The sequence below is a fragment of the Periplaneta americana genome, chromosome 4 (assembly GCF_040183065.1).
Source record: "Periplaneta americana isolate PAMFEO1 chromosome 4, P.americana_PAMFEO1_priV1, whole genome shotgun sequence".
Lineage (NCBI taxonomy): Eukaryota > Metazoa > Arthropoda > Insecta > Blattodea > Blattidae > Periplaneta > Periplaneta americana.
This window is the reverse complement of record NC_091120.1, coordinates 150,547,659-150,561,274: the sequence shown is the minus strand read 5'-3', so window position 1 is coordinate 150,561,274 and position 13,616 is coordinate 150,547,659. Positions and strand designations below refer to the sequence as shown.

At 34.6% G+C, this 13,616-nt stretch overlaps 1 non-coding gene across 1 annotated transcript; it reads right to left on the bottom strand.

The window, feature by feature from the left end:
- Positions 1-870: 870 nt before the first annotated feature.
- TRNAL-UAG (transfer RNA leucine (anticodon UAG)) lies at positions 871-950 on the bottom strand. The gene has a single exon. It is a non-coding gene; the product is annotated as a tRNA-Leu (tRNA).
- Positions 951-13,616: the final 12,666 nt, after the last annotated feature.

Genomic DNA, 13,616 nt, shown 5'->3' with positions numbered 1-13,616 from the left:
TATTATTATCGCGGTCCTGTAATTAAAGAACTCGGCTAACTCCTCGGTCTTCGAAAACACACACAATCGATAATAATACACTTACTCCACCAGTAGCATAAATAATTTAAAATCTTTTGTCCTTGGCCGTCTACAGATCTCTCAGTACACACGATAACCACATGACCACGGGTGTCATCTCTTTGTTAGCTGAGTAAATTGATGTCTTTAGCAGGTTGCTGTGTCAGTGCAATGTTTTTCTACACTGCCTCTAAAGAAAATGTCGGCAAAAAATGTCTGCTAAGTAAATCATTTTAGTAAGGCGTACGGGGTGAATAATCAAAAAGGCAAAGAAGATCCCTTTTTAAAGTCAATCATGTGTATAAGTCTTTTGATATTTTAATAAAACCACTGAGCAAGGTTAAGAAATTGTTTGAGGAGGGATTAAATAAACAAATTTAAAAAACACAATGTTGACAAGGGTGTGGTTCGGGTTAGGGGGTTAGTGCAGAAGGGATGATGCATTGGGGTGGTTGCTAATGAAGAGGGTTTCGAACTTCGTTACAGCTGTTTTGCACCTGAATAGAGATTCTATTAGCATCCTGCTTCCAACCCCTCCCTAACCACTCTGGAACCTGCTGCAACCCCTTTTTGGTTAGGGGAAAGTTTGAACAAGAGATCGATAGAACCCTAAACACTTCAAAAGTTCTTGTATATCCTTTTAGCAAGTGTAAAGTTGTTTTAGTTAAATTAAGTAAAATGTTTGATCTGTACAGTTGTTTGTAATAAACATGACAAGAAAAGCACTAAATCTCTTTTCTTGGATGTTTTATCATCAATATTATGTTTTCTAAATTCATTAAGATATAACTATTTTAGAAAAAATAGTACTGGCAGCGGTGGGATTCGAACCCACGCCCTTTCGGACTGGTGCCTAAAACCAGCGCCTTAGACCGCTCGGCCACGCTACCACACATTCAGAAATTGCTCTCGTAGACAACTGCTTACATTAACGTCATAGGAACTAGCAAATTTACTCCATGTAACATTTCGTAAAACAATTTTCTCGAATGTGTATAAAAAATATTAATACCATTTCCATGATGTATTACAGAATAAAGAAATTTTGTGACCGAGAGAGCTCTAATAAACATAAATATAATTTTTAACGCTTTGCATTTTGTTGATATACCGTAGTTAATACAGGAAGTCAGACCCAATTATAGGAAGCTAATAAGTACAGTAAGTTAAGTATTTAATCTTCCAATAATTGTTAAAATAAAATAATATTTTTTACTTTAGCTGGAATTTAGGTTTCAATGGACTAAATAATTATTCAAAAAGACATTATTTTAATATTCGTGAATTTGTAGGCATAAAAGAGGTATCACTTGAAGATAGATTAACACGATATTCGATAAAAGTAACATAGATTATAAATCAGCAATACTTTTTTTTTTTTTTTTTTTTTTTTTTTGCGAAACTGTAACTCTACAATTTCATTCTGTCAATTATGGCTATTGTATTCTTTTTTAACTACAGTAACAATAATAATAATTCAAATTGAATTTATTTCTGAAGCTCCTTGTACACGATCAAATGTTTCTTCCAATTCAGTACTTACAAGAAAACTTGTTCAAGATTGAAAAAGATTTGTCAACATAATAGAAAAAGATTTTTTTAAAGACTGTTTCATATTGCTGAAGATTTCACAAGATTTAAAAACGTGTGCTTCAAATACATTGTAATATTCAGTATGTACACCAATTTTAATTATTACTGTAATGCGTAAACCTATTATTAAGAATCGGTCAGAGCTTTAAGGCATCGTCAGTTTTTTAAACTTTTCAGTAGAAAGAAAAGAACATTTTATCGTGAAGAAAGCGAAGTAAATTTACTGAATATTTATGTTGAACTGTAGAATAATTCCTTAGCCTATAAGTGCCATAATAGAAAGACAAATTCAATACCTCATACAGATTAAAAATATATTTAGAAAAATTGACTTAATGCTTTTTAGCTCCAGAGTTACTACTTACACGTCATCAATGCTTTACATATTAAATATTACATGGTATTTTAATTATATTTATTTGTAACATAAATACCACCTACATTCAATGAAAAGATTGTTATAAATTACAATTTCTCTCTTTTTTTTACTCAGTTATTTAACGACGCTGTATCAACTACGGGATTATTTAGCGTCCATGGAATTGGTGATAGCAATATCATATTTGGCGAAATGATGCCGCGGATTCAACATAGATTACCTGACATTTGCCTTTCGGTTGGGGAAAACCTCGGAAAAAAACCCAACCAGTTAATTATGATACAGCAATATACAAGCTAAGTACAGTAAAAAATACAAAATCATTTATGATTCGTATTACACTGAAACATTTATATCACAAGGCCGTGGGATTGGCAGAAATTGGAAAGCAGTACTGTTTGGTCAATCTCGCATGGTACGGCGCGGCGCTGAAAGGCAGGAAGTCAATGACTTAATGCAGCGTTCTTAAACTTTTTTGAAGTGCGGACCACTTTTTTAAGTCAGAACAGCTCCGCGGAACACCTTACTCTTGTTCCCTTCGAAAGCAAATTTATAATTTTTATAGCATATTTTAATACCAGTATACTTATATTTTAAAAAAGAATTAATTAATTAAAATTAATTTAATTCAATTAATTTTATATCAGTATTAAGTAATTAAGTTAATGTTAATAGAATAAAATTCATTTTGTTTTTTTTTATAATTCAAGGTATTAGAGTTTGGATAATCTTTAACTAATTAAGTAAAAAAAATACATAAATGTTGGTACTAACATTAATGAGATGGATGAGCCTGCCGATTCTCGCACAGTTTTTCTATACTTGGATGTATGCTGGTAAGTTTAAGTCGGAGATCGTCACATACATGAAGTTGATTTCGGTACTTTGTTTTTATTAGAGTTAGTGATGTAAACCCTTTCTCACACAGATTCGTAGAAGGAAAAGGAATTATAATCTCTAAAGCACCATTGTGCAGTTCTCTATATTCTCTTTTCACTTATAACAAGATCCAGAAATTAACCATACCTTCCGTTTCGAATTTCATTTTAAGTCCGGTATCATTCGAGAGTTCAATTAAGTGTTCTCTTTCACTCAATGAAAGTTTGTTATTTTCATTATCGCAATGAAAGTGATCACGAACCCATGAAAATTCGTCATATTTACTTGGAAAATAAGTTTAAAATTGTGACCTCAGAGTTGTATTATTGGCGTACGAAGCAAAGTACGTGACCATTTCAAGGTGTAGACTGGGTATCGGCAAAACTATTAAGAAAGTCATAAATACATGAAAAGATTCGGTACTTGGTCCTCTGTTATAAATTCGGGTGCTCCCTGGCTGGGTTACAGGTGCCAGATGAGCTATAATGTGATAAGCAATTCATTTGAATTTTATTTTTTCTTCTGTCTTTTTTTAAGGACCACAAGGGCAGACTTCGAGGACCACAGGTAGTCCGCGGACCATAGTTTGAGAAACGCTGACTTAATGCTTTCCTCGTCCGTTAACGTTACCTAGGGTTACCAGACGTCCGTATTTAGCAGGACATGTCCATATTTTGAAGATTTATCCTGCCGTCCTTGTTCATTTTTGTAGATTTGTTAAATGTTCGTATTTTTATGGGAAAGTCCCAATCATTTCATTTTTTTATAATTACATTTCAAAACATAATTCTGAACTGCGAATATCGTCCATATATTTTATTCAGAGTCTGAACTCTTGTAACGGTAGAATAACGTTGTCTTGCAACGGTAGAATAATGTTGCAAGTATTAGCATCACTGGTCAATAAACTTTCGTTACAACGTTACAATAGTGCTGCAAGTATTTGCGTCAATGGTCAGTATTCTCTTTGGAATACAAGCTACGAATAAATCATGACAGATCACGCTTTGTCTGTAAAATCGGTCGATCGGCGTGCATAAACAGTAGCATGATCCGTGGTACCATCAGTAACACGAGGATGAGCCAATTTAATATTTTTTCACCTGAAATCAGCATCAGTAAAACTGTAAACATACGAAATTATTCTTCCGAATGCATTGTAGGCCATTGTTTCAGTGATTTGTCAGCAAATATATGGTGAATGAAGTAGTTTTTGTAATTATGGCTGCTTGTAAAATTTAGTTAAGAAAATAGGTTGGTGTTTCTCATGTAGGCCTATGTTTCCGTATACAGTGCTGGAATTAAAATGTACTGTACTGTGATTGTATTTTTTGTTGTTTTAACTGTATTTTAATTATTTTATTTTATTGTACAGATAATTATTTAATATATGCCTACGCAACTTAACAAGCAATAATCAATTAAATTCGACTTTTGAATCTGAAAAGTCCTAAAGAATAACACATCTACAAATGCTTTTGTGTCCGGAATTTTTCCTGCTTTTTGAACTAGTTTGTCCTGTTTTTCATTAATGAGTATTTGGTAACCCTAACGTTACCAGTAACAACAGTTTGTTGTACAAGTAGAAGGCTGACTTAATTCTTTTTTGCGCCGATCGATAGGTCTTGCTTAAATAGTTCATAATGCTAAATAAAAAAAAAATATCCAATGTTGACTTAATGCCTTTCAGCTCCGACCAATTCTTAAACTGTATTCAATTAGAATCTGACTAGGAATGGAGAAGGCATGCTGGCCTTAGCTCTGCCAGATTAAATAATAATAATAATAATTATTATTATTATTATTATTATTATTATTATTAATTAGGGACAATATAAGTATGTGACAATATAAGTATGTAAATCCTCTGGTGAATAACCAGGCTATACAAAACAATATGATTTGTATTTCTTAATTGAACGATACCCTAAAACGAAGAATATTACAACTGGATATTGTTTTGAAATAAAATATTCACGAATAGAATTTGCCTAGGATATAGATTAGAATCTTCTTCATGAAAAAAAAAAATGTATATTGTACTGTTTGTACTAAACTCGAGATATCTGCCTTGCTATTTCCTCATACATGATAGTTCACCATTCAGTTAGCCTATCAATAATAATTAGACCTGTATATTTTCAGTATGCCTATTGAATAAAACATGATAATATAATGTGGATCATGATTGTGATTATGATTATTATGTTTATGCTGTGCTCTTGTGTTCGTAAAAGTGGTGGTGGTGGTGGTGGAACACTTTCATCAGGAGATTTCAGCTATGGGAAAGAGGTATCAAGGTAAGTGGGATCCTAATATGCTGGCCGATTATTGTTGGACCATCAAGAGGGATGCTCCACAGGCGAAATATAGCAGAAAATCGTCATTTCTTACTTTCTAGGTGAGTCAGAATTTGTGAATATTGTGTAGTTAAGAATGTAGAAAATATTAAAGTGTTTGAAATTATAAACGCCTGTCTCTCGGAAACCTTGGGTGATGGAGAAAAACCGATATCATATTAGCCCACCGGCGTGGCTCAGTCTGTTAAGGCGCTTGTCTACAGGGCTTGTCTACTGGTCTGAAGTTGCGCTCGGGCGCGAGTTCGATTCCCGCTTGGGCTGATTACCTGGTTGGGTTTTTTCCGAGGTTCTCCCCAACCGTAAGGTGAATGCCAGGTAATCTATGGCGAATCCTCGGCCTCGTCTCGCCAAATACCATTTCACTATCACCAATCTCATCGACGCTAAATAACCTCGTAGTTGATACAGCGTAGTTAAATAACCAACTTAAAAAAAAGAAGATACATTTGAATTCAGGAGAAAAAATACTATCAGAATCACATATTTTTCTTTCTGAGGCAAAAAAAAAAAAATTTTTGTTCCTCAGTGTAATTAATAAGTAAGAACGCCCAACCAGTATTGCCAACCTATTCAGGAAAAAAAAATTCTAAGATACAACGGCGCATAGAATACGTCATCCAGTTTCGGGAATGTAACTACAATTTTTTATTTTTTATTCGGTTTACGAATGGAGAGTATGGGTCTTTGATATAGTATTTATGTGGGTTAAATTAATTTACTATAAATGCCAAAGCCACAGAATTTCAGTTAAGGAAGCCTGTTTCTAGAAAAGAACTCCCGCTCGTTCGAATAACTAAAGGGAAGTTCTGTTCACTAAAGTGTCACGTTCAGTTTTGGTAAAAAGGAAAGAGTAAACAGCGATTCAAAAATTCTCTGAGAATGATGGTTTCGGAACTGGACGTTCCGGTTCGAGTCTCAGCAGGGGTTATGTGAAATTGTCCTTTTAATCACAAGTTCAGAACCGCTCTCTTATGCATACAAGGACCCCCTACCTATCCAGGACGTAAATCTGACCACTATCCATACAAAACCTTATCGTAAAGGCATAACTATGGATCATTACCTCCAATTCTCACTACGTCTTCTAGTATATTAGAGAGATATGACAATAACATTTTTATTTTCGAAGACAGCTTCTTGGCTACTAATGTGATTCAGGCCAGTGGTTTTCAAAGTGTGGGGCGTGTCTCATTGAGAGGAGGTAGGCCTCAACTTTACTTGCAATAGAATCACAGAGTAGAAGTGTTGACAACGGAAAAGATACAACATTTTACGTACTGATGTAAAGAATAATTTACAACGGATCTTCGCAAGGTTCTGGCGGGCACCATTACGTCATGTTTGGAAACCAATGATGTAGCAGATTCTATAGAAAGTTTCTGTCATTTACAAGATATATTTTTGGAGAGTATAACTTCTTTATTACTCCCTATTGAAGAAACTTGCAGCGTTGAAGCTTTGTACCACTACATCACTGTCCGTATTCAGAGACACTCTACAGAAGCCGGATATGTTAACAGGTTTTTCGAGCTTTTTCGTATCACTTCTTAATTCTAAAGTAATCTAACTCCTGCCCAGCATGTGGTTAAGTGTCATCTTGACAAAGGAGTTCCAAATGATGAGTAAAACACCTCCCCTTCGAGAGGTTTTGAATGTAGAATGCAACTTGAATCTTCGTGTATGCTGAAGCATTGCTAGGACACCCATTTTACCCGTTTGAGTGATGTACAGTACTATACGTATCGATATTCGCCGAATTTTTGTCCAGTTGTCTACTGCGTCATCTCCGAAGTGTAATTTATTTTGTTGTGTGATGAAGTTCTCTATAATTTCCAAGTTGTTACAGAATGTATGTTTCCTAACTTTTCAGAATAACATAGGTAGAATTAAAAGTAAAAAATACTTTTTTTTTTAATATAGTAGGTCAAAATAATACAGATGAATGAGGAATCTAAACTGATTTTGAGATAAGGAACCAATGGTCTGAAATGCCTATTTCAAGCGCCACGAGATCTTGAACGAGAATTATGCTTGAGGAAAGTTATTGTAAGCTGCTTTGGTTTTCATAATAAATGCCTTACCACAGCGGTGACCAAACTGATGTGATTACATCGTGTAATCAAAGACATTCATACTAGTAAGGGGAGTTTCCTGTACATTGCTCTCTGTCTCGCTCACGTACTGAAGGTAAGCAGTGTCGGTACCATTTCGCTCTACAAATCCTCTGTCTCTATGAGCAGGAACAGAAGGTTTCGTACAGAATGGGAAGAGGGATTTATTCGCTGTTCTCTCGGAGAAAATGTAATATGTTGCTTTGCTCAACGGTTCAATTACTAGTAGTATATAGAAGCCACATTACAGAGCATTACGCTGAATACACAGGCATAACATATTATTATTATTATTATTATTATTATTATTATTATTATTATTATTATTATTTATCAGCAAGTGTTACCATAATTCTTATATACGTGCCTCTATATATAGGCCTACATCTTCCCTTGAATGATTTTAATTTCTTTTTTTTTTAATCTTTTGATGACTATTATCAGTTATTTACTAATTATTGATTTAATAATAATAATAATAATAATAATAATAATAATAATAATAATAATAATAATAATAATAATAATATAGAGAAACTGATTGAATATTACGTGCTAGTGTAGTAATGAAGTGAGTTATTAAACTCCAAGAACTGAATTCAGCCTTCAATCATCGTCATAAAGAGAAAGATGACATAAATAAATGTAAGGAAGCCAGTTATCTAGTGGCGATCGAAATAGCTCGTTCTCTTAAGTTTTCAAACGAAGGAGAGTTTTATAAAAGCGTAATGATCAAGGTGGCTGAAATATTTTATCTAATGAAAGTTGTTAATTAATTTTGAAAAACTGCGCATTTATCGACTAAATATCCAGAAGAGAATTCAGGTAGTTCTGATTGGGTTCATTGAGGAATATTTTTTAAAAAGTAAGACAATTTGTATATATTTTTTATTGTAACATTACTGATATAACAAAGCTTGCTATTTTTATTCGCGGGGTTGATGAAGAAATCAATGTTAGTGCACGAACAACCACTGGTTGTAGTTTTCATGCCAAGTACCTCTTCCCCGTCTCCTTACTTTTTAGACAGTCGAGTTTTGGTCACCGTTGGCCTACCACTTCGACGTTTGGTATCACTAGATTGCAAACACTGACACAATGACCGCAGTAAAATAAAGTATTCTAGTGAGAGGTGTAGTTTCACCCTTAAGCTACAAAGTGTCTCAACGCATTTTCAAAACGAATTCAGTGTCCAGTTCACTGTAAAAACTCTTCATTTTGCATCCAGTTGAAGAGCAATTGCTACGACCTACTCCAGTTGAAAACATGGAGTAGAATTGTATAAAATATACCATGGAAAAGAAAGGCTATCATCATTAACATTCTGTGTTAAAAAACATGCAGGAGGTCGCAGGCGAAACCCAGTACGAGAAGCAGCTATCTCTTGGCTTGGCTCTCAAACTCCCCAGGTCTAACTCATCCTGACTTCTTCGTGTGGGGTTTTGTTAAAGACATTGTCTATTCACAGAAACCCAGGAACACTGATGATCTCGGAATAAAAATTACTCAAGCTTTTCAACAAATCACCCTTCTTATGTCACAACGGACATGAGCTGAATTGTATCACCGGTATGACTTGTGCAGGGTGCGCAATGGGGGTCATGTTGAGCTCTGAGGAATCTCCCATCTTTCAGTGTTGTATGCACAAAGTTTCAACAAATAAAGTTCAGTAGTAAATGTTTTACGGTGTTTTTATTTTATCCATACCCAAACGGATCACCCTGTAGTATAACGCCTTGTTCCTTTTGTGGAAATTGTTTCCACAGATCATATTGTTGTTCGCGTAAAGTTTTCTTGACTTTTAATGTCACGTTGACTATCCATATTATTATAATTATAATTATTATTATTATTATTATTATTATTATTATTATTATTATTATTATTATTATCATGATGATCACCATCATTATTACAATTACTGCGAGACCGTGAAGTGATCGCGTCTCGCCGATGTCGTAAATCAACAGAGGATAGGTCATCCCTACCTGCGGAACTGGCACTGTACAAGCGCTGCAGCGTAAGCTGATATTGACAGAGGACATGTAAACACTGATTGCTGATTAATATTGTGACCCTGGTTTGACACAGACGCGTGGCATTATCTCGTTACCCCGAGGTCACTATTATCTTGACGTCTGCAGACAGGGGGCTCTCCTTGTCGTATCCCATTTCCCTTATTGTTTCCATGGTTACCCCAGTTTTTCAATAAAATATTATTATCAGTATCTTGTGAGCAAGTTCCTGGGTTTCATAGTAGAACTACTGCCTTTCTGCCTCTAAATGTAGGTGATTTTCAATCACCTTTTTGAGGATGTATTATGAATTAATTGTTGAATTAAGATAGGGTTTTTTCTGCGGGAGAGAAACTTTAACCCACGAGAAGTGAATTAAGTATGGGTTATCACTTTCGTGCAGAAAGATTTCAGTTGTTATATGAGACTTTAGTTTAATTTTTTGTTATTGTTGAGTAATCATTTACCGAAATGCTGTCGTTACCCTAATTACACTGAAAAACAAATTTTTACTTTTTATCTTGCTCCGAAATAAAAATAGGTGAATGTTACTAATATGTGTGTCCTAAATCTGAATTTAAATCCAAATTGCCCCATCATTCCGGGGAAAATGATTTGAATTTTTTGTGACAAAACTTACTTGTTTTTAATTTTTCACTGCTACTGATAAAATTACAACACACTAGGGAATCAAAATTCCTCATAATACTTGAGAAATGTGTATTGGATACAAAAATGATGTTACATAGTTTAAAACACAACCAAAAATAAAAATATTTCATGCGTATAATTAGAAAAATCTCGAAATTTGAACTTACATTTAAAATAATTTTCTGGATGACTTCTGTTTACAACTAGACCTGGGATTGTCTTTTGCAAGGAACCAACAATAGTCTGTAAGCATGCTGGATGATGATCTTCCTTTATATCGCCTTTCAATTTCAGATAGCCTATTTCTTGATGGAATCTTTCCCCATGCTCCTCGCTTACCGCTCCAAGCTAGGAGGAAAGAAATCCAAATGAGAATCTAGAAAGTATATTTTGAGAGACATATTACACTCCATTTTGACATATGTACTTGACATGGTTTCCACAACAAGTTCTATATAGTTCTCTGCCCTAGAATTTCCAAGGAAATTTGAGCGAACGCCTTAGAAAGCGCACTATGCCATTTTTTCTGTAACGGAAAGTTTTACTCAAACAAAGGATCAGTCATAAGTTTGTAAATTTGTGGACCGATGAAAATGCCCTCATTTAATTTGACTTCACTCAAACTGTTAAATTTTTTTCCCTTTAAATACTGAAAACCACATCCTTGTTTGTTCATTGCATAGATCTCACTTTGAATTGTTATGAAATTTACTTAATAGAAGGGACCAATATCTGTTTATTTATTAGAAGTACAAAATAACATGCCAACAACCATGAGAAACCGGAAATAAGTCATAAACTCATAAAATGTATTAGTTTTTCTTTTGGTTTATACCTTCAACTCGCGCCAGTTGTTTCCTGGGGGACCGCTTATCGAAAAGTGAAATCATAGTATATCTTAAAAACCTTTCGTGATTCGAAGAAAAGAGATTCATTTTCGGATTCAGCGCACTTCAAAACATAAGGGGCACATTGTTTTAAGTCGGAGCAAAATTCTTGTTTTTCAGTGTTATTTGAAGAATTTTTTCTTCAAGTGGTTAACAATAACATGTTTAAGAATTAAAGAAAGATAAAGGAGTGATTAACTTTCTAGAGATATAGGTATGCTAAAAGTGATCTCTTTATTTTCAGGTAAGTGATATAGATGGCCATCATAACGACTTCTTTTGCATTCTGAGCGGGCATCACAGCAGAAAAGATCACACTTCCTTGCTTGCATCATATGCATTCAATACAAGGTAAAGTACATTAATATAATGTAATACTTACTTAACTTTCAGTTATTTTCATAACCTATAGGGCCTACTACAAGGATCACTTCTGTCATAATGAAATTTGTTCGTTTATACAACTACTGTATTCGCATAAAGTATGCAAGGTACCGTAGGTGTAAGTGCATTTTTAAGGAATTTTATTGTTTTACTAGAACAAAGAAAATATTTGTTGACATTCATAAATTATTCTACACTTTTTACTGAAGGACGGATGAAAGTCGTCAATAGTGCAGTATTATTTTTTTATAGATCTGTTGTGGGGTAAAATCCCCTTGGGGTAGGGAACGGTAATATGATAAAACTCAATGAGTGGATTTGAAATCCGGAGATTTCATAGAGACAAGGTGAAATACTCCTCTATGGCCAACAGACTTCCAGATCATCTTCCTATATTAAACTCCGTTTCTGGAATCTGTATGTCGGCGCATTTGGGTGGAGCCGATTAGAAGCGAATGGGCGGCTCCTATCAGTGCGGGAATGTGTTGCGGGCTGCATCGACTCGCGGCCGCTATGGAGTAAGATGCGCTTGGCAGAAAGTGATAGTGTGGCATCTTAAATGTAGTTGAGTTCAGACAGAAATGATCCCCTCTCTGCAGTCATTCGTATACTTCAAGCAACGCCTTCCCTCCAGGGCGGTCATTGGACTGTTCCCCTCCACTTACCACTAGGGCTAGCGTCTCTTACCCGCGGAGAAGAGACTGCACTATGGTGCATTCGTAGCTGCTGGCGGGTATGCTCTTTACCTTTTCCTGCTGCACGACGGGGCTCAACACCTCGCTCTGCTTACCCTTTACCCATACCACTGTTCTATACAGCACAATTAAATATCTCGAAGTCTGTGGTACATATTTTCCTTAATACGATCTATACGAGCAAAAGAAGTCACGTTATAGCTTAACCGCGATGGAATTGCACGGAGGAATAGCTTGCAGGAATACTTGCACCTAGCGGTCTTTACCAAAAAATTAATTTTTGTCAGTGGAAATCCAGGTGATTGTTTTCTTTTATAGTCCGGGTCAGCTTACTTGATACCCTAAGGGTGAAACATAACCATTTTACCCCCATTACTACATATGCTAGTGGATTGTGGTTATTTTCTAGTTTGCAGGTTGAATTTTTTTTTTTGCCAACTTTGTTTCGAATTTCGATACTGACAAATACTACAAATGGTAGTGATTTTGTAACTAGTATGTTGGCAGCTGAGACAAATATCGACATTATTTGTCGGTACTGGAGTTCCATGAAATTGAAACTGTACTAGATTTCTGAGCCGGTTACTGGAAGCTATTGAAATTTGAACATATTAATAAATAATTAATATCAGTATTAATATTAATACATAATAATTATTTTATGTGTTGCATTGTGGTTATCATTCGAGACTATAGTCAGGTAAGTTTTTGGAGTTAATACTAATAATATCATGTGGTCAAACAAAGTACATTTTTGGGTTAGGTCTCGTTTGTCAATTGTTTAGTCAAACCAATGAATTTCGTATTGCCAGACAAAATAGGCCTACTTGACATGTTGATTCCTTTCTCGTATAGTTTGCCTACAAAAATATGTTACAAATTATTCAGTTATTTAGAATAACCTTCCAGCATAAAGTACGGTAATTAAATAAGTCTTTTAGTACGAAGGATCGTATGATATCTGGTAACAGTTGGCAACACTGACAAGACGGCAATATTTGGTGTTTAAGAACTGTTCTTATGTGACCCTCACTATATATGTTGTCATTTCATAACATGCGAATGACTAATCTGATATATAGGCTACATGATCAGGCTTCTATTTCAAATCCTAAACATCATTACAATCCTAACCATGAATTTCATATTGAAGGTATACCGATAAGCTATCACAATTTGACTATAATTATGTGTGTGTTCCGTCTTTGCTTATCATACAATTAAATGGAGAAACTAGTAAATCATATTTTCATTAACGTTTTCGGTACTTACGTACCATCTTCAGATGTATGTATATAATGCTAATTGTTAACCAAGCCTCTAGGTGCATGTGTCGTAAACTTAAATAATCAGTGTTTTTGTGCGTACTGTACTATATCGATGAAGTGTTGCCATGATTGAATAAATAATTACCTAGCTCTTATATACTATTTGTTGGTACAACATACTATCAAAATTGAAAATTAAAAATTAAATGTTTCAGTCAATATTTAAAACACTATTTAAAAACACTATTTAAAACTGTTTAAGACACATAGTTTGTGCATCACTTTAAATATATGAAGTTAGTGATCACTTGTTGTGCGGTGTTTGCCGATGTGA